This window comes from Lactuca serriola, chromosome 4 (assembly GCF_051521515.1).
Source record: "Lactuca serriola cultivar US96UC23 chromosome 4, Lser_US96UC23_V15, whole genome shotgun sequence".
In the NCBI taxonomy this organism is placed as follows: domain Eukaryota; kingdom Viridiplantae; phylum Streptophyta; class Magnoliopsida; order Asterales; family Asteraceae; genus Lactuca; species Lactuca serriola.
Window position 1 is genome coordinate 372,047,572 of NC_136411.1, and position 22,180 is coordinate 372,069,751.

At 41.7% G+C, this 22,180-nt stretch overlaps 1 non-coding gene across 1 annotated transcript; it reads left to right on the plus strand.

Moving 5' to 3' along the window:
* The first annotated feature begins 2,432 nt into the window (after window positions 1-2,432).
* Window positions 2,433-2,539, plus strand: LOC145103533 (small nucleolar RNA R71). The gene has a single exon (XR_013706619.1). It is a non-coding gene; the product is annotated as a small nucleolar RNA R71 (small nucleolar RNA).
* The last annotated feature ends 19,641 nt before the right edge of the window (window positions 2,540-22,180 follow it).

The following is a 22,180-nucleotide window of genomic DNA, read 5'->3' on the forward strand; positions in this document are numbered from 1 at the left end:
TGGCAAGATAAGATCGCATGTCGTAAGGGTGACACCACACCCTCAAGCCTACTAACTCCAAATACCCCATTTTTGGATGTACACTTCATTACAAGTTGGACAATCATGTAGGGACAAAATTAACAAAAATTGTTAAAATGGTAAACCGTTGAGTGACTCAAGTCAATCCGCCTAAAGTCTATATGGGAGGTCAATCGTAGAACTCTAGCAATATTTTAGGCGTGTCATGATTTTAACCCCGAACCTCTTGTGTGGAATATTGCACTCAATAACTAAGCTCTCATCACAATGGCATAGAGCATAGTTTAGATGTTTTAGAATCTAAAAAATCAAAGTTTAGACCAATTTAATAGCATGAATAAATACCATTGTATCATAAATATATGTAAGGTTTATAGATTTTTTATTGACTTATATTATGTAATTGTTGTTATGGAAGTAGAGTTACATTTTAGAGATTAGATAACTTCCAATAATGCATACTCCATGTGTTCGGGCAAAGCTTTAATCTCGACTTTTTGTTTTTCGTCATATGCCACGACGTGGACCTCTTGCCACGTCGTGTTGTCGAAGTTTTTAATGTCATATCGGGAAAAAAATGATGACCACGATGTGTTGATAGTGTCACATCATGTTGCTTCTTCTGCCTCTTTCTTCACTTCACAGTACTCACTTTCTTCCAATAATTTCACCAATTCTTTTATATCAATTTCGGCATCAAAATCACCGTCTCCTAGCACCATATATCCCTCGGTCTCTTTTTCTTTCCACCCTCTTAGCTCTTTTTCAAGTACATCATCAACTGAAAAAGCCATGTCATCATTTATCCTTGAATGTTGAATTGCTCGATTCAATCCAAAAGTGACTGCTTATTCTCCAACTCAAAGAGTGAGTTTGGACTCTGTAATATCTACTAAGGCTCGGGCGGTGCTCAAGAAGGACCTTCCAAGGATGATTGGGACTTGTTCATCTTCCTCCATGTCTAATACAATAAAATCTGTGGGAAATAAAAACTTGTCAACTTTTACTACTAAGTCTTTACAAATACCTCTTGGAAAGGTCATAGTCTTGTTAGCTAAATGGATGACCATTCGGACCGGTCTTGGTTTAGGGAGATCAAGCTTTTTGAAAAACAAATAAGGCATCAAATTAACACTTGCTCCCAAGTCGACTAGAGCATGACTAGTGGTTATGTTCCCTAAATGGCACGGTAAAGTTATGCTTCCTGGATCACCCATCTTCTTTGGTAGCATGTTTAGCATTGCAGCGGAGCAAGTTTCATTCAGTATCACCTTAGATAATCCCTCCATTTTCTTGCGGTTTGTTAACATGTCTTTGAGAAACTTAGCATATTTTGGCATTTCATCCAAGGCTTCAAGGAATGGAATATTGATTTCAAGGGACTTGATATGATCTAAGAACTTCTGGTGGTCTTCTGCGTTCTTTTCTTGGATTGCTCTACTTGGGAAGGGCAATGGTGGGTAGTATGGCTTAACGGGTTCAGAATGTTTCTTTTCAGAATCTTGCCACATCGTGGCATCAGAACCACGTCGTAGTGACTGCTCAGTTTCTTTTCTTTGTCTTTCTTCTCGAACTTCCTGCTCCACATCCGAGTTGTTTTTGTTAATAGGAGTCAGATATGTAATGATTTCCCCACTTCTTGTCGTTACAGTTTGGATGTGAGCTCCCTTCAGATTTTGTTCGGTATTTCCTAGAAGTCCTCCTAGTGATCTTTCATTCATTTGCTTAGCTAGTTGCCCAAGTTGTTTTTCAATGCTCAAAATGGAAGCTTGTTGATTTCTAAGTAGAGTTTGTTGTTCCCTCATCATAGTTTTTTGCTCTCTAATTGTTGCTTTTGTTTCCTCATGCCTTTTTTCGGATGCAGCAGCAAAACAGGTAAGCATTGACTCGAAATCGGGTTTCTTATTAGGCTTGGTTCCTCTCGTTGGTAAAAGCCTCTTCTTCTTTGTTTATATTTCTCTTATTTGGCTTTCTTGTACTCATCATAAGGTAACCACTTCTTCTTAGGCTTTCTCTAGTCTTCATCAAATCTATCGTCGCTCGAGTAGAAAGCTTGAACCTCTCGGTTTCCATTCTCATCAAGATCATAATCCTTATTCAAATGTGGCCCATTACAGTTTTCACACCCAACTCTTATTGCATGGATTGTTTGATCCATCTTAGTCATCCTCCTATCCATGTTTTGCAACATTGCCAAAACTGCTGACATGTCTTCCAAAGCAGCATTAGTCGATCCCCTTATTACATCATTTCGCGGGTTATGGTATTCTTTAGAATGTTTAGAGAATTCTTCAATGATCTCCTTGATTTCCGTGGGATTTTTCTTAGTTAAGGGGCCTTGAGAATTAAGGAGTTATCTAGTTGTGACATGCACCCCATCGTAAAAGATAGAAACTTCTTGTTGTACATTGAGGTCGTTTTGGGGGCAATTTCGAAGTAGACCCTTGTAGCGCTCCCATGCTTCAAACAGTGACTCCCTCACTTGTTGTTCAAAGTTAAAAATGGCCTTTTTGAGCTTAGCCACCTTGGATGGTGGGCAAAACTGTTCTTGAAATTCCTCACACATTTTTGCCCATGTAGTTATCGCGCCCGGTGGTAGTGCCTTCAACCAGTCTTTAGTTGCTCCCTTGAAAGTGACCAGAAGCATTCTCAACAACATCGTTTCTCATGGAGCATTCGGAATGTTGAATTAGTCGGCGATGTCATTGACTTCATCAAGATCCTTGTAGGCATCTTCATGATCTTTTCCGGTGAATAGAATCTCCTTAAGTGCAGCAAGGATGTGCCCCCCTGAGTTTAAATGTGGCAATGGTAGGCATGGTGGGCTGCACAAGTCTTGGTCCGGTGTCATCACAAATTCTCTTCTTGTATGCCTCCATCAAAATGTCTACAATGTCTGTCATGATGTTGTCGGGCTCGCTTTCTTGATTTCTACCTTTTTCCGATTTGTTTTTGCTTCCTTCCTCTTCTGTTTCGTATGTGCTTTCGTCTTTTGGTGCCTTGATGGATTCTCCCACTTGCTTTCCCTTCTTCTCACTAAAAACCTATTTTAGATTCTAAAAAGGTGATTTCTTTGGTGTTGCACCTCCTCCTACGATTTTATCCGTGTGTTTACGAAAGGCAAACTCTGGGTCTTCAAGTGGTGGAATCAGAGGTGTGTTAGATCCTCTGGTCATAAACTTCTACGAAAGAACAAATAAAACATGTAAAAAGAACAAAAACGAAAAACAAAAGGTTTACTGTTACGACCCCACGACGTGGTGCTAGTTATCACGACGTGGTGAGTCAAAAAGAAGAAAAACCTAAAACGAAAATTAAAAGCAAATAAACAGAAAAAGTCCTAATAAAATAGCAGATTTAAAGTAACTAAAAAAGGACCGTTCTCTGGCAACGACGCCAAAAACTTGATGCATGTTTTTAATGTATATTTTAGTTATTCAAGTTTTAGATTTATAAAAATAATTTTCTTTCAACTAAACTATTAAACACACTAGGCAGTATACCTAATCATGTAACAGTATAGCTATGCTAAGAACAAGTGTCAAAAGGAACGGTGTTTTAGCTAAATTTTATCTACTACTAACTATATTACTAATAAAATAAGAAAAATGGATTTTTCTCTAGTTTTGCAAGACTGGAAACTTAAATTACCAAACTAACTATCACTATTAACTAATGAAGTAATTACTAAAACTGAAGCAAGGAAGACAAAGATGATTTAATCAAGGTAATTGAGATACTTCCGTTTAGCTTCGGATTATTTGTTATTATGATTGATTTATTGAAGTGAAATGGATTTTAGTTTCATTGGTTACCGATTTCTAAGATGACCAAATTAGTGTTCACTCATTTAATCCTTTAGCAACCAAGCTTATTTATATAGTGACCCGGAGGACAAACTAACAAGTTTACTAGTGTTCAGTTCGAGTTGATTAGACTTATAAATAATTGATCAAATTGGTTGTTTGATTCAATTCTGTATATGATTGGTCGTCATACATTAGCTCCTACACTTTTCTTTACCAATTTTCCTACTTAAACCTAAGTTTTGTTCAAAACTCTAGTCCTACAATTTGGTGGTCAAAAAATCATAAGATACAAATTTAACTAAGAAAGATGGTCATGCAAACTTAGTTAAATTGAGAAATAAATAGAGAAGATAGTTATCACAAGTACGCGAGGTTCCTTAATAAGGTAGATCAACAAATAATTAATAAAAACTAAATCCTATCCATAAATCAATTCATAATTAAGCAGACAATCCTAGGCTAAATGAAGGTCACGAGGTTTAGCCCATGATTTTAGCAACTAAAGTAATAAAAACGAAATTCATAAGTATAGACATGATTAAATTAGAAAAGAAAATCATAACTAAGAGCTTATTTGCCTTAATGCTCTCAATTCCCAAGCTTCAATTGGTTTCTTCACTTCCAAGCCTTAATTTTGAACTTTGGTCTTCGAAAACTGTCAGAAGCTTTAGCCAAAAGGTTCTTAATTAGGTGGATAATGAGTTACAATTATAGTTTTCCCGAAATCAGGGCACCACGACTAGACCTGACAATTTCAGACACGAAGACACGAATCTGTGAGAGACACGACACGACACGAATACACGACACGAGTACATCTTAAAAATTGAGATAAAGCTTATTTTTCAATGTGTAATTGTATCATGTAAAATTCACGGCTGGCACGTTTTTATGACACGAATACACGAATTTCCAGGTCTAACCACGACGTGTTGAGGCCACCACGTCGTGGTGTTCGTGATTATCATGTATTCAGCAAGCCTTCAAAATCAACTAGGAAACTTCAAAATACCACGTCATGGTAGGGTCACCATGGCGTGTTTAGTATATTTTCTTCATTTTAAAATATTAGCTTAAACCCCTAGCTTCCAGCTTTCTGCTTCCTTTTTGCTCCAAGCATGTCTTTTACCCATACAACACAATTCATAAGAAATTAAGTACCTTTTGTTCAATAAAGGGCATAAAAGTAATTAGGACTATTAAGATATTATGTATAATTATGTCTATAAATACACACATATCACATATAAAGTTTCATTTGAGTGATTCAGCAGCTAGAGGTTAGTTTCCTCATTGTATTTAGCGGGTCGGAGGCATCAATGTCAGCCCATGGTTTGTTATGTTAGGATGCTAGATGTCTGTGTGACTCTTGCATGTCTTATGTGCTTGTCGGGTAGGTCCCGATGACCATTTTGTATGCTATTTATCTTTGTGACTATTGCATGTGTTATGTGTTTATCTGTTATATGATTATATGTATACCGAGTGGGGCTCCGATCACTGAAAAATCTGTATACCGAGCGAGGCTCGATGTCCGGTGGGGCCCATTATGTATTTATTATGTATGGTATGTGATATTTTGGGGAACTCACTAAGCTTTGTGCTTATGTTTTTCAGTTTATTGTTCATGTACTTCTGGTTTGAATGCAAAGAGCCCGAGATGATTGTAGTGCACACACCACCTTATTCCGCATTTTATGATTACTTTGATGTTTTATGATGTATTTGATACACTTTGTTCCATTATTGTTTTATGATGAAGTTTTGGATAATAGGTTTATTAATTTAAAAACAAAAAATATTGGTCTTAATTTTGGGACGTTACACGATCATTGGTCATTCGTTCATTATCAATAGACGAGTTTATTTGGGAGTTTCAAGATGTATCAGCGAAAGTCAATGGATGCGTCAACCATCGTCAAAATATGTACATTATACCTTTTAATCTATGGGTATGGGTACCCTTAAATGTTAATTATGGAAGTATTGTTCGTAGCAGACCCAAAGTTTTAAAAACATTTCTGGATAACTTTGGAAGATTTATCGAGTTAGTTACGTATTGGTAGGATCTATTTAGTTTCAGTTAAAGTATGAGATCTTTGTTTGGGCCATCCATGAGGACGTTTATATTAGTGGCGGAGGTTCATCATTTCGGTTAGATCTACTGGTATCTTACCCTTTGGGTAAGGTTGTAAGGAAGGAGGAATATTGTAGTTCTAAGTTTGGTTGTGTGTTTCCCTTGGGGGTGTATGTGGACCGAGTGAGATAGCATGAGAACACTTGGTCAGAATTTATTGGTATGGTTCTTATTCGGTTAGTAGATTTTGATTTATATCAAGAGTACAACCTCCTATCTATTTTGTTGGTTGTGTGTGACATGTTTTCGTCTAATTTTGTGTTGGTAGATGTAATAGGAATTGTGCGTTATAGGAGGGTATGGCGCGTGATGTATTTAATTAGTGATTGAGAGGGATGTCGATTGGATTCCTACAAGTCGGTAGGTTGATGGTTAAGTACCTTTAGGTTCCTGTGGTGTTAGTCGTGAGTCCTTAGGATAGTGATGGAATAGTGGCAAGATCGGCGTAGTACTGTGAGCTTATCGTTTTAGTGGTTAGAAGGTGTCACGATCTATCGTGAACCAACGGTTGTGTGATTTACATGAAAGGGACTTGGAAGTCATTTGATTGAGACTCTTTGGTCTAAGATCATTAGTCTTATTGGCATGTTTGGGTGTTAGTGCATTGTTGGGAGTCGAAAGACCCAGTGACCAGTTGGTTTGGATCATGTGAACAGTAAAAGGTTGTTGGGAGTATTAATTCTGCATCAGAAGTCTCCTTCCAAATGTTTGCATTATGAACCCCATTTTTTCATGTGGGTTGTTTATTAGGAGTTTGGGTACCAATGTTAGGTATTGGTTCTGAAATCTCGATTCATGAAGTTCATGTGAACGCCTCGAGAGATTTGTAGGGGATGTACACCTGAACTGATGAGCGATTTGGATTCAGTGTAAGATGCTTGGAGGAATAATCATTATGCTCACGGGGGAAATGGGTTGGTGATGACTTGTCAGGAAGTCAAGTGTATATTTAAGTTTTTTGGGCACATTTCCGGATTTAAGGGTTGTTGGAATTTCACGATCGACATGTTTTGAGTATTTCTTTCTACATGATTTGGTGGTATTCTATCATAACTGGGAAATTTTAGAACCAACAAGGCCTAAACCCTAACCAAGCATAAGTGAATTCACAACATAACTTGATGCAATGGAACTTTGAAAACCAAGAGAGCATTCTTATACAAGTTCATATATATATATACACGTGTGATAGACAAGTTGTAATGAACCTTTGAAAGGTAAATGAAGTCAAAAAGCCATCAAGGATTCAAAGGAGTCAACACAAGTCCAAGTAATAAATCTATATGCATGTTATTGTATATTACTTAAAAGATTTTGATTTTTAGAATGTTGGAACACTATAGAACCGAAATCAACTTCTTAGGAACACTATAGGACCGAAATCAATTACTTTTAAGAAGCTAGAACTGAAATCACCTTCAAGGAGCTAGCCAAGACCGAAAAACCAATGTCTAAAGCCCAATAGGGCCGAAAACCCAACCTTTTGGGACCGAAATCTCTTCTTTAAGGTCCATTAGGACCGAAATCACTCTTTTATGAGTGATTTAGGATGATTTCGGTCATGTTGGATAGCAAACACATTCTTTATGACTGCAAACCCCTTCCTATGGCAGTAAACCCATAAAGTAATTCACTAAAAAGTAGTTCCATGTAACACCCGAAATCCGGAAGAACAAGAAAGGAAAGGAAACCCCTAGGTTAAAGGGGTCAACTCGTCAAGTCCATGGGTGAACTCGACGAGTCTGAGCGGGTTCCGCGTCGAGATTTAAGTGACCGACTCGGCGAGTCAGAGTGACTGACTCAGCAAGTCAGGTCTGGGTTGGAAAACCCTAATTTTCGGACTTAGTACCCTATTTAAGCATCATTTTAGGCCTCCACCCCAGCCTCCATCACTCCCTTTACCTACTCTCGAAACCCTAAGCCTTCATTGAAGTGCTCTCAAGCTTTCCTTGCCATTAGTGAAGCTAGAAGGAAGAAAGGAACCTTTGGTGATTCAAGAAGGGGCAGTAGATCCAGAGTTGGTGTGATGTTTCAGATCATTTGAAGGTGTGAAGCTCATATCTTGGCTGTAACTCATTTAGATCCCCTTTCCTAGTTAGATTTTGTCACTTTTGGGCCATTTCCAAGGCCAATCCGAGTATTGTGCCTTTGAGGATGAAGAAGACTTCAGATCTGAGTACTTTTGGGTTCTAGAAACTCAGAGTTGTTAGCTTTTTTTCATCCATGGCTCCATTCTATGTCATAGACCACCATTTTGCTTGGATTTGGTGTTTTAGCTTCATAACCTTTTGCATGCACGTAAAGTTAGCAACTTTACGTGTGATGCTAGCCTTAGGAGTCCAAATCTACGATTGGGAAGCAATGGAATGGACTGAAATCGACAGAATGAAAATGATGAAGGTGAACTCGACGAGTCTGTTCTTGGACTCAGTGAGTCGGGTCGAAACCCTAACCTCTTCTGGATGCTAGTCTAGTCAGTGAGTTAAGGCGGTGACTCGGTGGATTGGTCAGAACCAAGACTAGGACTCATAAGTTGAAGGACTCGACGAGTCGCGGGGTGACTCGACGAGTCAAGTTGCGATTTTGGGGGATTCTGAATCCATGAACTCAGCGAGTCAATAGGCTGACTCGGCGAGTAGGGTCAACCTGGAAGATTGAATTTGACCAGGACTTTGACTTTGACCAGGGTTTACTTAGTTTGACTTCTGGAGGTCAGTTTGGTACTAAATGTTATATTGATATTGAAGCTCGGGGAGCTATTGGAGCATCGTTTGGGGAGTTGTCATATAGCAGTCAGAAGAGTATCATTCAGAGCTTCAGCAGTGGAAGGTGAGTTTCCTTTTGTGTGGATGGGTCTACGGCCATAATGTCGGCCCATGTAGTTATAAGTAGGAAGACCCGGGGGTTAGCCCTAGGCACAGTATGCTAGTATAGTATTCAGGACCAAGGCCCAATGATAGAGGGCGGGTGCCCAAGGAATGGTTTATATGATAGCTTATACTTGTTGTCTATGTGATACATGTATGTGCCTGGTAGGGAGGTGAGTGTGGGCGAAGTCCCGTATCTCACCAATAGCAGGGTATGGACAATGTTCCATATCTCATTAGCAGCAGAGCAGGGGTGAGGCCCAATTTAGGAAGGGAGTGAGTGTGGGTTGGGCCCGTATCTCACTATCAGAAGGAGTGTGGACTGGGTTCCATGACTCATCAGTAGCAGGACAAGGGCGAGGCCCAAGATAGGTGAGGCCTTATAACAGGATTCAGTAGTATATGTTTAGTTTATGTGTTGTGGTATGTTTATGTGTTAATATATGTTAGCGGGCGGGGCCCAAAGACAGACGGGGCCTGAGAGAAACATATTTGTACACCGAGCGGGGCTCGAAGCCAGGCAGGGCCTGTTGTAGCGGGCAAGGCCCAGTATTTGCAGTATGCAGTTTTGTGTGGTATGTGGTAGGTTGGGGAAAATCATTAAGCTTCGTGCTTACGGTTTTCAGTTTTGGTTTCAAGTACTTCCGGTAGTGGAGGGAAGAGCTCGGGGTGATCGCATGGCACACACCATTGATTAGTCAGCCTGGGATGTTTTGCTCTGATAATGAAAATATGTTTTGGAATTAACACTCTGATTTATGTTATGATTTTATTTATGGGTTGACAATTATGTTTTAAGTAATGTTTTAAAAAGGAAATTTTTAGACTATATTTTTGGGTCGTTACAAGTTGGTATCGGAGCCTTGGTTTGAGGGATTCAGATATACTTTTGGGTGTGTCTGAACTCAAACTAAGGAGTTGGTATGGAAATTTTCAAAAGGGAAATCATTTTTTTATAAAAGGAGTTTTGAGGAAAGAAAAGAGTTTTAGAAAAAGCAAAAAGAAATTTAGAAAGAAAAGAACTTTGAAAAGAGAAAAAGGTTGTGGTGCATGCAATCAGCCGAGCTCAAGTAAGTACTCCCAAATTACCCATACAAGTTTATGTTATGATTATCAGTTTCAGTTTTAGTAGAACATCATGCTAGAATAGGACTAAGGATCTAAGAATGATGCCTTATGTGCCTGCTATATGTGTTTCAGCTTTATGGTAATTGCATGCTAGTATTGAGTAGACAGTAGTTGGATAGCCTGTTTAGGTTATGCTTGATAGTATGAGCTTAGCATTGTATGCTAGTACAGTTTCTCGTTATGAGAATATTTTTGCTTGAGTAGTTCCTGTGTCTGAATGCTACTTGCTTTGTGCTTTGTGGGACTTTGAGTGATGGGAGTTAGCCATTAGGTGAATACATCATGTCACATGTGATCAGGGTTGAATAATCTCAGAGTGCTGGATTTGGCCCCATTGCGCAACTCTTGTTTGAGTCTAACCGTTGTGGGGACGAGTCATTTACTCGAAGGATTATCCGAGCCTCGTCACATGTGATAGTATTCAGGTGATGGCTAATTGGCATTACAAGGAGGCCTTTAGTAGCTGAGGACTAGTTTGGTTCGGAGATTTCCCTACGGTAAGCCTAGGATGAGAGTAGCAGAGATCGGTAGCAGTAGTAGTGACTTTGTGGAGTCGAGGCAGTTCTTGAAGAAAGTATGGATAAATGTGGAAGGTAGTATGGGCGCGTACTACTAAAAGCAGAGGATCCGTACTTGATTCGGGAAAGGCTGAGATGAGACCAGGAAACTTGTAGTGTGTATGTGTATGATCCCTCAGCAGTGATGAGTATTCTGATGGTTATTGTGATATGTTTTCAGCATGGCGACATTACGTGAGAGACCAGTGGGCGGATCAGGTGCTAGAGAGGGATCAGGCTCGGGTTCAAGAGCCGAGCAGCTCGAGGAGCAGATGAGGGAGTTTCTTTCAGCTGAGGTTACACAAAATATTCTAGATCAGACTCCTGTCATCTTCGGTTCGGTCAAGGAGGGTATTTTGGAGCTTATGGATGAGAAGTTGAGAGCTTTCCGCACTGAGATGATGGCTTTGGTAGGGGCGTGTACCTTGACTTTTCGAGAGTTCAGAGCTTGTGGAGCACTAGATTATCATGGGCCTAGGGATCTCGTTGCTAGCAGCATGTGGTTGGCCGATGTTGCCAACACTTTCCGTACGAGTCGGTGTCCCAAGGGGGACAAGGTCAGATTCGCCTCCTGCCTTCTGAAGGACAGAGCTTGGGATTGGTGGGAGGAGGTTGGTCATACCATGGGGGATGATGTCGCATTAGACGCGATGATATGGAGTGATTTCTCAGCCAGGTTCAGGGCTGAGTTTATACCAGTTATTGAGGTGCAACAGTTGGCACAGGAGATTCAAGACCTTCAGCAGACGACTGAGACTGTGGCGGAGATCACCGCCAAGTTTAAGGAGAGGGCTCTTCTGGTCCCGCAGTATGTGGCGGACGAGGAGATGAAGAAAGCTTGATATCACGAGATGCTGAGGAGTGACATCAGGCAGTTTGTGAGCAGGTCCAACTGTAAGACGCTGGAGGATATGATTGCTCGAGCCAGAGAAAGGGAGATTGATTTGGAGACAGAGAGGAAGAAAAAGCCAGATGAGGGTCAGGTAGCCACAGGTTTCGGCAAGAGGACCAAGGGGCCAGATGGGAGATCGGGGGATATTCGAGGCGGCAGTCGTTGTGGCAGGTGTGGCAGGACGCATGAGGGTGCGTGTAGGAGTAGTAGTGGTGGTGATTCTGGCTGCTTCAAGTGCGGCCGAATTGATCATTTTAGCAGAGATTGTACTACGACCACCACCCATGGATCAGACCTGATATGTTTTCATTGCAGTCAGCGGGGCCACAAGAAGGCCCAGTGTCCGAGTTTGCTTTCAGCAGGACGGATGATAGCACTTGCCCCTGCGGCGTTGAGGATTACAGACGGTCGATAGGGTCGAGCAGAGGCGCCTGTGGTAGGAGGCAGGGCTTTTCAGTTATCTACAGTGGAGCCACGAGCAGGACCAAATGTGGTAGGTGTGTATCTTTTACTCTTCTGATTAATTTTTATTCATGATTATATTGTTATGGTACTGAATTTTGATGAGTATTTATATATGAATTATTCCTGTTTGTGTTCGGAAACCCTAATTCTCTGGGGCTGAGTCCTATTTAAAGGGCCTTAAGCCCTCATTACCGCCTCACCAGCCACCCAACTCCCTTTTGTGACACCCTAATCGGCCATAGTGAGCTAAGAGAAATAGGGCTACGATTTGAGTGTTTTTATGATACAATGGAAGAGAAGAAGAGAGTATCAAGCTTGGATCAAGAGGAGGCTTTTGGATCTATAGGTTTTCAGGAGTTTGCTTCAGTTGGAGGTAAAGATATGCTAACTTGATCATTTCCTTATGAGATTTTGGGTTATGGTATTTTTAGGGTTTTCTCCCATCCATTGTGATGGTATTGAGTCACTTGAGCATGTATTAAGGTTGAAACCTCAGATCTGGACTGTAGGTGGTCAAGTAAGCCCAAAGACCCGAACTTTATTGAGCTAGAGGCAAACTTTTGTGCATCTAACCCTTGTTGGAGCTTGTATTGGCATTATGAGCTTAATATGCCATGCATGGATGTAAAGCTCGCATATTTACGTGATATTCGAGCCTTAGGGAGCCAGATCTAGAGTTTGGGGTCATGGGTCTACCTTAAAATGTCTGAATGATCACATGGACTGAATGGACTCGCCGAGTTAACGAGCTGACTCGACGAGTCGGCTAGGGTTTTCCCCAATGAGTCTGGAAATGGGTAACTCAGCGAGTTGATGAGACAACTCGACGAGTTAAGTTGGGTTTTCACGACAATTCTGAAGGAACAATGGGGACTCGGCGAGTCACATAGATGCACTCGGCGTGTCAGGTCAACATGGACTGTTGACTCGAGTGTCGACTTCTGTTGACTTTAGAGTTGGTCAAGACAGGGATTATTGGGGACCATGGAGAGGTAAAATGGTCTTTTACCCATTCCAAGAGTTTGAGAGAGAAAATAACTTAGTTTATTTAGAGTCGTGATTTAAGTGTTAATTAGAGACAATTATCCTATGCGTTAGGCGGAGCCTAGTTCGAGATTTGTGTACAAGATTATTTGCTTGCTTGCTTATGAGGTGAGTCTTCTCACTATACTTACCTAGAGTGGTAATCTTTGTGTGACCGGAGGGTCTTATGTGTTTATATTGAGTATTGTGATATCTTGCATTATGTCTTTGCGATTTATGATGTGTATTATTCCGAGCTTACTGAGTTAGGACTGGAGGGTCCACCCTAGTTGTAGGACTGGAGGGTCCCTGATATTTGCATATTTAGCTTTATTTTTTGTTGGATTTTTATCATTTATTGGCTAATTAATTGCATATTATGGACAAAAGATACTTAATATTGTTCAAATTATATTTTCAGTCCAAAAAAGAAGCTCGGAAGCAAAAGGAAGCAGGAGATATGAACGAAAGCTCGGGAACGAAAGAAAGAAGAAAAAAGGCTTAATTCTGAAGCTACTCGACAAGTAGGGTCGTCTACTCGACGAGTAGACATGAAGGTTCGCGAAGCAATACGTGTAATCCTTGCCGTACACGGGTTTTAGGTGACGAACTCGCCGAGTAGGTCACTGGACTCGACGATTAGCCCCTGTTTTGAGAAAACTATAAATAGACTTCACAAACCCGAATTCAGGACTTTTCTGGATATTTTTGGTGGAACACTTAGCGATCAAGGAAGCCCTTGGAGCTCTGGAAAATGTTGAAGAACCCTAATCCTTCATTCTTAAGAGATTAAGGCGCTTTAGGTTTAATTTTCCACTTTACCTTTGAATAGAATTATGTTAGGTTTATTTGAATTCGTTTTTAAGCTTTCATACACTGAAATCATGAACTAATTTCGTTAGTTTCTGTTTGGGGAATTTTTTTTCTCCTATGGTTTAATTTACTCTTTTGATTAATTGTTAGTTGGTGATATTGTTAAATTAAGCTTGTTAAAGACCCTTATGCATTAACCATAACTATTTTCTGTTAATTGCTAAGTGATTAAGCTGCATGAACATCTCTTAATTGCTTATCTCATATAATTTATGTGAACACAATACTATATTCCTAGGAATAATGAACATGAAACTAGGATTAATGAGAGAATGGTAAATTAATGTGTGAGCTTGTGTGATACACCATCAATAAGAGGTTAATTGAATCACCAAATTTAATTAGCTAACTACAAGTCTTATTTAACCCGAATAACTAACCTAGGAAATCTATTAGTTTAATCAACTGGCCACTGCTTGAATTGGTATGTTTTCTAAGGATTAGTAATAGTGAATGCGAATCTAATCACCAGAGTCAGTAACCAATAACAATTAATCTATTATATTACCATAAAAATTAACCATAGGAGTAAATGAGTTGAACCTAAACAGAAACCCTTTTTGATCATTGTATTTAGTTTGTTTTTACGTGTTTTCAACTTTTAGTTGAGTAGTTAAGTTTTAGTTAAGTTTCTAGTCTTGCAAAACTAGAGAAACCCCTATTTTCTATTACTTGTTTTTAGTTAATTCTAATTTTTAGTTTTAGTTTTCCATTCCCTGAGTTCGATACCCTACGTATTTAGCTACACCATAATTGATAGGTCCACTGCCTTTGTGTGTCAATTTTATAATTAAAAGTAGGATTAAAACTAGTTGAGTTCACACACATCAGTCCCACTGAGACACATTGACCGAAAGATCTTATTTGAGCATAGCCATGAGAGACTAAAGAGATATGTGTGGTATTTTCGGGAACTCACTAAGCTTCGTGCTTACCGTGTTATGTGTTATGTGTTTCAGGTACTTCTCAGGATCACGGGAAGGCATCGACTTGATTGTACACACACGACTTGGAGATGTGTTTTGGAGGATCCTGGATTGTGTTATAAACAATTTTGAACATGTGTGTATTGATAACTTGATATTTTTGGGGATTTTTGTGATTGTGCTAATGAGATTAATGTGATTTTCAATTAAAATTTTGTTTGAAAATTTACGGTGTTACAAGTTTGGTATTAGAGCCTTGGTTTGAGGGATTTAGATATACCTTCGGGTGTGTCTGGACTCAAACTGAGGATTTGAAAAAAATTCATAAGAATGATTTTTCTAAAATGAGAAAGAGTTTAAAGAGAAAAATAAGTTGGAGTAGTGTGTACAATCAGCCAAAGCTCAAACGGTGATTTCCCAAAATACCCTTACTTATTTGTGTTATGAGATATTTATGAGATGTTAGGGATGCATGCTAGAGGATAGGCTAGGTATTTCATATTTAGGGCTAGAGTTTCCTGATTTGTGATGCCTTAGCCTAGGAGTTGTTGCTATCTGTTATTTGCCTTGAGTATATGTTGAGTAAGAGTATTTAGCAGGAAACACTTAGAGAGAGTATTTCTGAGTTGAGGGATAATCTAGGAGAGATACCTAGATGAGCATATGAGGGGTCTACTGAGAGAGTAGTTTGTTATGAGTGAGAGATAGAGTACTTATGAATTGGGATCTTAGGAGGAGGACTTAGGGTGACTACAGGTTGGTGTGGAAGGTAGTATTGAGCCCGTACTATTAAAAGCATCGGATCTATATGCAACGCAAGTAAGAATCCTTAGGATGCTAAGGAGCAAGTAGGGACGGGTGATCGAGTGTGAGTATACTCAAGCGAGTCTCTGATGATTTTTGTGTTGTGTTTCAGAGACATCATGGTGGGTACACGCCACAACCCCAGGAAAAGGGGGACTAGTGATGAGGAGATCCGCCAGATGATTCATGAGGAGGTGGCCACAACCATTCGAGAGGTGATATCGGTGATGTTTGGGTCTATTAATAACACACTGATTAAGACATTTTGATGAGCGATATGCTTCTGTTACTGAGGCGGCAGCTGCTGCAGCCACTGTAGTTGTCGCCGATGATAGGGCACCGGGAGGTGACTCGTTGTTGTTCCAGGAGTTCAGCAACACGAAGCCACAAGAGTTTGATGGGACACAGGATCCGATTGCTGCCATGAGATGGATCTCTGATATTGATGGGTGTTTTATATGTGTTCATACCCTGATCATTTGAGAGTTCGGTTTGCGCTGAACCAGCTTCGCTCGGGGGTGAAGGACTGGTAGAGGTTTGTGACTACCAGTTTTACTCCTGCAGAACATGTTGCAATGACGTGGGAGAGGTTCACTCAGTGTTTCTGAGATGAATATGTTCCCCTAGTAGAGAGAGAACGTTTGGCACATGAGTTTCTGTCTCTCAAGCAGAATACATAGTTAATGACTGAGATTACGAGGATGTTCCACGAGAGGGCGTTGTTCGGCCCTGAGCACGTGACCACCGAGCAGGCACCTGTGAGTCGATATCTAAGCATACTGAGGAGGGATATACGAGAGTTCGTGGCGAACTCATCATACCAAACATTGGCTGAGCTTCAGACTAATGCCAGGCGGAGGGAGATTGAGCTAGAGTTACAGACCAGGGAGGAGGATGAGTCTTGAGGTAGGAGACCAGTACAGTCGTAGTCGGAGACGAAGCGGGCTAAGCATACTGATACGAGAGTTGTGGGCAGAAGGGTCGCATTTGTGGCAAGTGCAGCAAGAGTCACGAGGGGTTGTGTCGGGCAGGGATTCGCTAGAAATGTGGCAAAGAGGGGCACATTGCGAAGGATTTCCCCAAGGGGTTTGCAGTTTGCTTTCACTGCAACCAGACCGGCCATCAGAAGGTTGAGTGCCCTTAGCTCATTCAGGGATCAACACAGAGATCTACACCTGTCGTTTTGCGTGCTACTGAGAATCGGCCAGCAAAGGTCGAGACACCAAGGGTTCGTGGGAGAGCCTTTCAGTTGATAGCGGAGGAGGTCCGCGCAACACCTGACGTCGTGGCTGGTACGAATTTGTTTATTTATACTATTTTGAGATATGTTGTGCTTATATTGTGCTGTGTATAGGTACTTTTCTTTTGAGTTCTGTACCTGATTTGGTGTTATTTGACTCGGGTGTGAGTCGATCCTTCGTGTATTTAGCTTTTAGTCATCACGTCACATCAGTATCCGACATGAGGCGTTGAGTCGACCTCTGAGGTTTTCCATAGCTAATGAGCATGCAGTTTTTGATATTGATGTGATCCAGGGGTGTGTACTAGAGTTTTTTGGTGTTGAGTTCCTGATAGACCTAGTACCAGTCATGATGGGTGATGTCTGTGTCATTGTGGGCATGGACCGATTGAGTCGTTTTGGAGCAGTGATCGACTGTGAGCATCAGATGGTGACTATACGAGACCCTAGTGGGGGAGTGCTTATGGTGTATGGCGAGGGTACCAGATCTAGATCAGCCTTCTGCTCTGCTTCTAGAGCGAGAAAAAGTCTACATCAGGGTTGTATGGGCTTTTTGGCATACGTGATGGATATGCGGGTTGCTACAGAGAGGCCGAGTTCTATCGTCGAGGTTCCAATAGTGTGCGAGTTTCCAGATGTTTTTCCCGAGGAGTTTTCGGGTGTGCCTCCCGAGAGGCAGGTGGAGTTCCGGATTGATTTGGTTCCGGGAGCGGCGCCTATCGCCAAGGCACCTTATCGTCTTGCTCCACCAGAGATGCAGGAGTTATCCTCATAGCTCCAGGAGCTTCTAGGCAAGGGTTTTATCAGACCGAGTAGCTCACTGTGGCGAGTGACGATCCTTTTTGTCAAGACAAAGGATGGTTCAGACCGGATGTGTATTGATTACCAGGAGTTGAACAAGCTGATGATCAAGAACCGTTATCTACTACTGAGGATCGACGATTTGTTCGATCAGTTGCAGGGGGCGTCTTGGTTCTCCAATATTGATTTGAGATCTGGATATCATCAGATGAGAGTTTGTGAGGAGGATATCCAAAAGATGGCCTTTAGGAATCGTTATGGGCACTACGAGTTTGTGGTGATGCCTTTCGGACTCACCAACGCATCGACAACGTTCATGGACCTCATGAACCGGGTGTGTAGGCCTATGTTGGATCGATCGGTGATCGTGTTCATTGACGATATTCTGGTGTATTCGAGATCTAGAGAGAAACATGAGGAACATCTTAGAGAGATTCTTGGAGTATTGAGGACAAAGATGCTTTATGCCAAATTCTCAAAATATGATTTCTGGTTACGAGAGGTCTAGTTCCTGGGACACCTCGTTAATCAAAATGGGATATTGGTCGACCCGACCAAGATTGAGGTAGTTATGAGATGGGAGGTGCCGAGATCCCCGACCAAGATCATGAGTTTTTTGGGTTTGGCCGGCTACTATCGGAGGTTTATCAGAGATTTCTCCAAGATTGCCGTCCCTCTCACCAAATTAATCTGGAAGGTTGTTACTTTTGCCTGGGGGCTCAAGCAGTAGGCATCATTTGAACTTCACCAGAGATTGTGCGACTCCCCAGTGTTAGCCCTCCCCGAGGGAGTGGAGGACTTTGTAGTTTATTGTGACGCTTCTATATCCGGGATGGGTGCGGTGTTAATGCAAAGGGGGTACGTGATAACATATGCATCGAGCTAGTTGAAGCCTCATGAGACGAGGTATCCCATCCAAGATTTGGAGTTGGGGCGGTGGTATTCACCCTCAAGATCCGGCACCACTACCTGTATGGAGTCTGGTGTACCATATATACGAACCACAAGAGCCTAAAGTACCTCATGGATCAGCCCAACCTGAATATGAGGAAAAGGAGGTGGTTGGATGTAGTGAAGGACTATGACTGTGAGATCTTATATCATCCGGGCAAGGCTAATGTGGTAGCCGACGCCCTGAGCCGTAGAGCAGTGAGTGCTCTGATCCGAGATGTGTGCATGAGGATGACAGTGATGACTCCAGTCTTATATACTATTCAAGAGGCCCAGGTGGAGGCTGTGAGTCCGGAGAACCACAAGAGGGAGCAGGTGATTGGGCAGGTTTACGAGTTTGAGACAGATAGTCTTGGGCTTATGACTTTCCGAGGGTGGATTTGGGTGCCCTATACAGGTGGATCCCCTCGTATATTGATGGAGGAGGCACATAGATTGAGATTCTCGATCCACCCGGGGGCCACTTAGATGTATTTGGACATGAAGAGAGATTACTGGTGGCCCTGTATGAAGAGGGATGTGGCATGATTAGTTGAGAGGTGCTTGACCTGTCGTCGGGTTAAGGCGGAGCACCAGCGTCCGCATGGCCCGTTACAGCCACTAGAGACTCCCTAGTGGAAGTGGGAACTAATTTCGATGGATTTTATCACCAAGCTACTGAGGACTGTGCGTGGGGTTGACGCGATATGGGTGATTGTAGACCGGTTGACGAAGAGTGCTCACTTCCTCGCTATCAATGAGAGCTCTTCTGCTGAGAAACTGACCGAGATTTATGTGAGAGGGGTGGTAGCACGGCATGGAGTGCCGACCTTGATAGAGTCAGATTGGGATGCACGCTTTACTTCCAGGTTCTTGAAGAAATTTCATGAGGAGTTGGGTATCCGTTTGCATTTCAATGCCGCTTACCACCCGCAGACAGACAGGCAGAGTGAGCGGACAATTCAGACGCTCGAGGACATGCTACTTGCATGTGTTATGGACTTTGGAGGAAGTTGGGACACCTATTTTAGCTTGGTTGAGTTTTATTACAACAATAGCCACCATGCCAGTATCGATATGCCTCCCTTTGAGCTCTTATATGGGAGGAAGTGTCAGACTCCCATCTGTTGGGGAGAGGTAGGGCAGCGAGTGATGGGTGGCACTGACATAGTGCTAAAGATGACCGAGCAAATTCAACAGGTCAGACAAAGATTACTGACAGCCCAGAGTCGCCAGAAGAGTTACGCAGGCCGACGATGATCCGAGCTAGAGTTCCAGGTCGTAGATTTTATCCTCCTAAAGGTATCCCCATGGAAAGGGGTGATCCGATTCAAGAAACGGGGCAAGCTGGGCCCTAGATACATTGGTCTTTTCAGAGTGACCGCTAGAGTGGATAAGGTAGCTTACCAGTTGGAGCTACCTACAGAGTTGAGCTAGATTCATAACACTTTCCGCGTGTCTTAGTTGAGGAAGTGTGTAGCCGATGAGACTGCCGTGGTACCATTAGAGGGCATTCAAGTGGATGCGATCCTGAATTATATCGAGAGGCCGATAGCGATCTTGGATCGGAAAGTGAAGGTTCTGAGGAATAAAGAGGTGCCTCTGGTTCAGGTCCAGTGGCAACATCGGAAGGGATCCGAGTGAACTTGGGAGCCGGATTCCGAGATGCGAGAGCAGTATCCTAAGTTATTTTCGGAGCATGACTTCGAGGGAAAAGTCTAATTTTAGTGGGGGAGAATTGTAACACCCCAACTCCCAAATATAATATTTACATATTTATTTATGAATAAACTGAGCGACTCGACGAGTGGGTGCCCCAACTCGTCGAGTAGAGACGAATTTACCACGTGGGTTTTACGACCAACTCAGCGAGTCGGAGAGACATCCTCGATGAGCTGGCACTGAGTGTGGAAACCCTAATTCTCTGGGGCTGAGTCCTATTTAAAGGGCCTTAAGCCCTCATTACCGCCTCACCAGCCACCCAACTCCCCTTTGTGAAACCCTAATCGGCCATAGTGAGCTCAGAGAGAAATAGGGCTAAGATTTGAATGTTTTTGTGATACAATGGAAGAGAAGAAGAGAGTATCAAGCTTGGATCAAGAGGAGGCTTTTGGATCTATAGGTTTTCAGGAGTTTGCTTCAGTTGGAGGTAAAGATATGCTAACTTGATCATTTCCTTATGAGATTTTGGGTTATGGTGTTTTTAGGGTTTTCTCCCATCCATTGTGATGGTATTGAGTCACTTGAGCATGTATTAAGGTTGAAACCTCAGATCTGGACTGTAGGTGGTCTAGTGAGCCCAAAGGCCCGAACTTTATTGAGCTAGAGGCAAACTTTTGTGCATCTAACCCTTGTTGGAGCTTGTATTGGCATTATTAGCTTAATATGCCATGCATGGATGTAAAGCTCGCATATTTACGTGATATTCGAGCCTTAGGGAGCCAGATCTAGAGTTTGGGGTCATGGCTCTGCCTTAAAATGTCTGAATGATCACATGGACTGAATGGACTCGCCGAGTTAACGAGCTGACTTGACGAGTCGGCTAGGGTTTTCCCCAATGAGTCTGGACATGGGTAACTCAGCGAGTTGATGAGACAACTCGACGAGTTAAGTTGGGTTTTCGCGACAATTCTGAAGGAACAATGGGGACTCGGCGAGTCACATAGATGCACTCGGCGTGTCAGGTCAACATGGACTGTTGACTCGAGTGTCGACTTCTGTTGACTTTAGAGTTGGTCAAGACAGGGATTATTGGGGACCATGGAGAGGTAAAATGGTCTTTTACCCATTCCAAGAGTTTGAGAGAGAAAATAACTTAGTTTATTTGGAGTCGTGATTTAAGTGTTAATTATCCTATGTGTTAGGCAGAGGCTATTTCGAGATTCGTGTACGAGATTATTTGCTTGCTTGCTTACGAGGTGAGTCTTCTCACTATACTTACCTAGAGTGGTAATCTTTGTGTGACCGGAGGGTCTTATGTGTTTATATTGCGTATTGTGATATCCTGCATTATGTCTTTGCGATTTATGCTGTGTATTATTCTGAGCTTACTGAGTTAGGACTGGAGGGTCCACCCGAGTTGTAGGACTGGAGGGTCCCACTGAGATAACCGAATGATGTTATTTGAGCATAGCCATGGGAGACTAAAGAGATATGTGTGGTATTTTCGGGAACTCACTAAGCTTCGTGCTTACCGTGTTATGTGTTATGTGTTTCAGGTACTTCTCAGGATCACGGGAAGGCATCGACTTGATTGTACACACACGACTTGGAGATGTGTTTTGGAGGATCCTGGATTGTGTTATAAACAATTTTGAACATGTGTGTATTGATAACTTGATATTTTTGGGGATTTTTGTGATTGTGCTAATGAGATTAATGTGATTTTAAATGAAAATTTTGTTTGAAAATTTACGGTGTTACAAGATTTCTCCTGATGGTAGATGGTAGACATGGAAGAAGAAGAAACCATGGATGAAGAATAAGAAGAAAAGAAGAACTCGTGAAACTAGGGTTTCTAAGAGAGGACTTCATGTTTTTATCATATGGGACGCAATATCCACTTGTAACCGGTTCATGACATAAAAACTTAATAAATACGGAAAATAAGAAATCTAGTCATACTATAATGTCTTTTTTCAGAAAAAATACTTAATATTTAATATGAAAAAAAAAAAATCAAAATATAAGTTATTTTATAATATTAA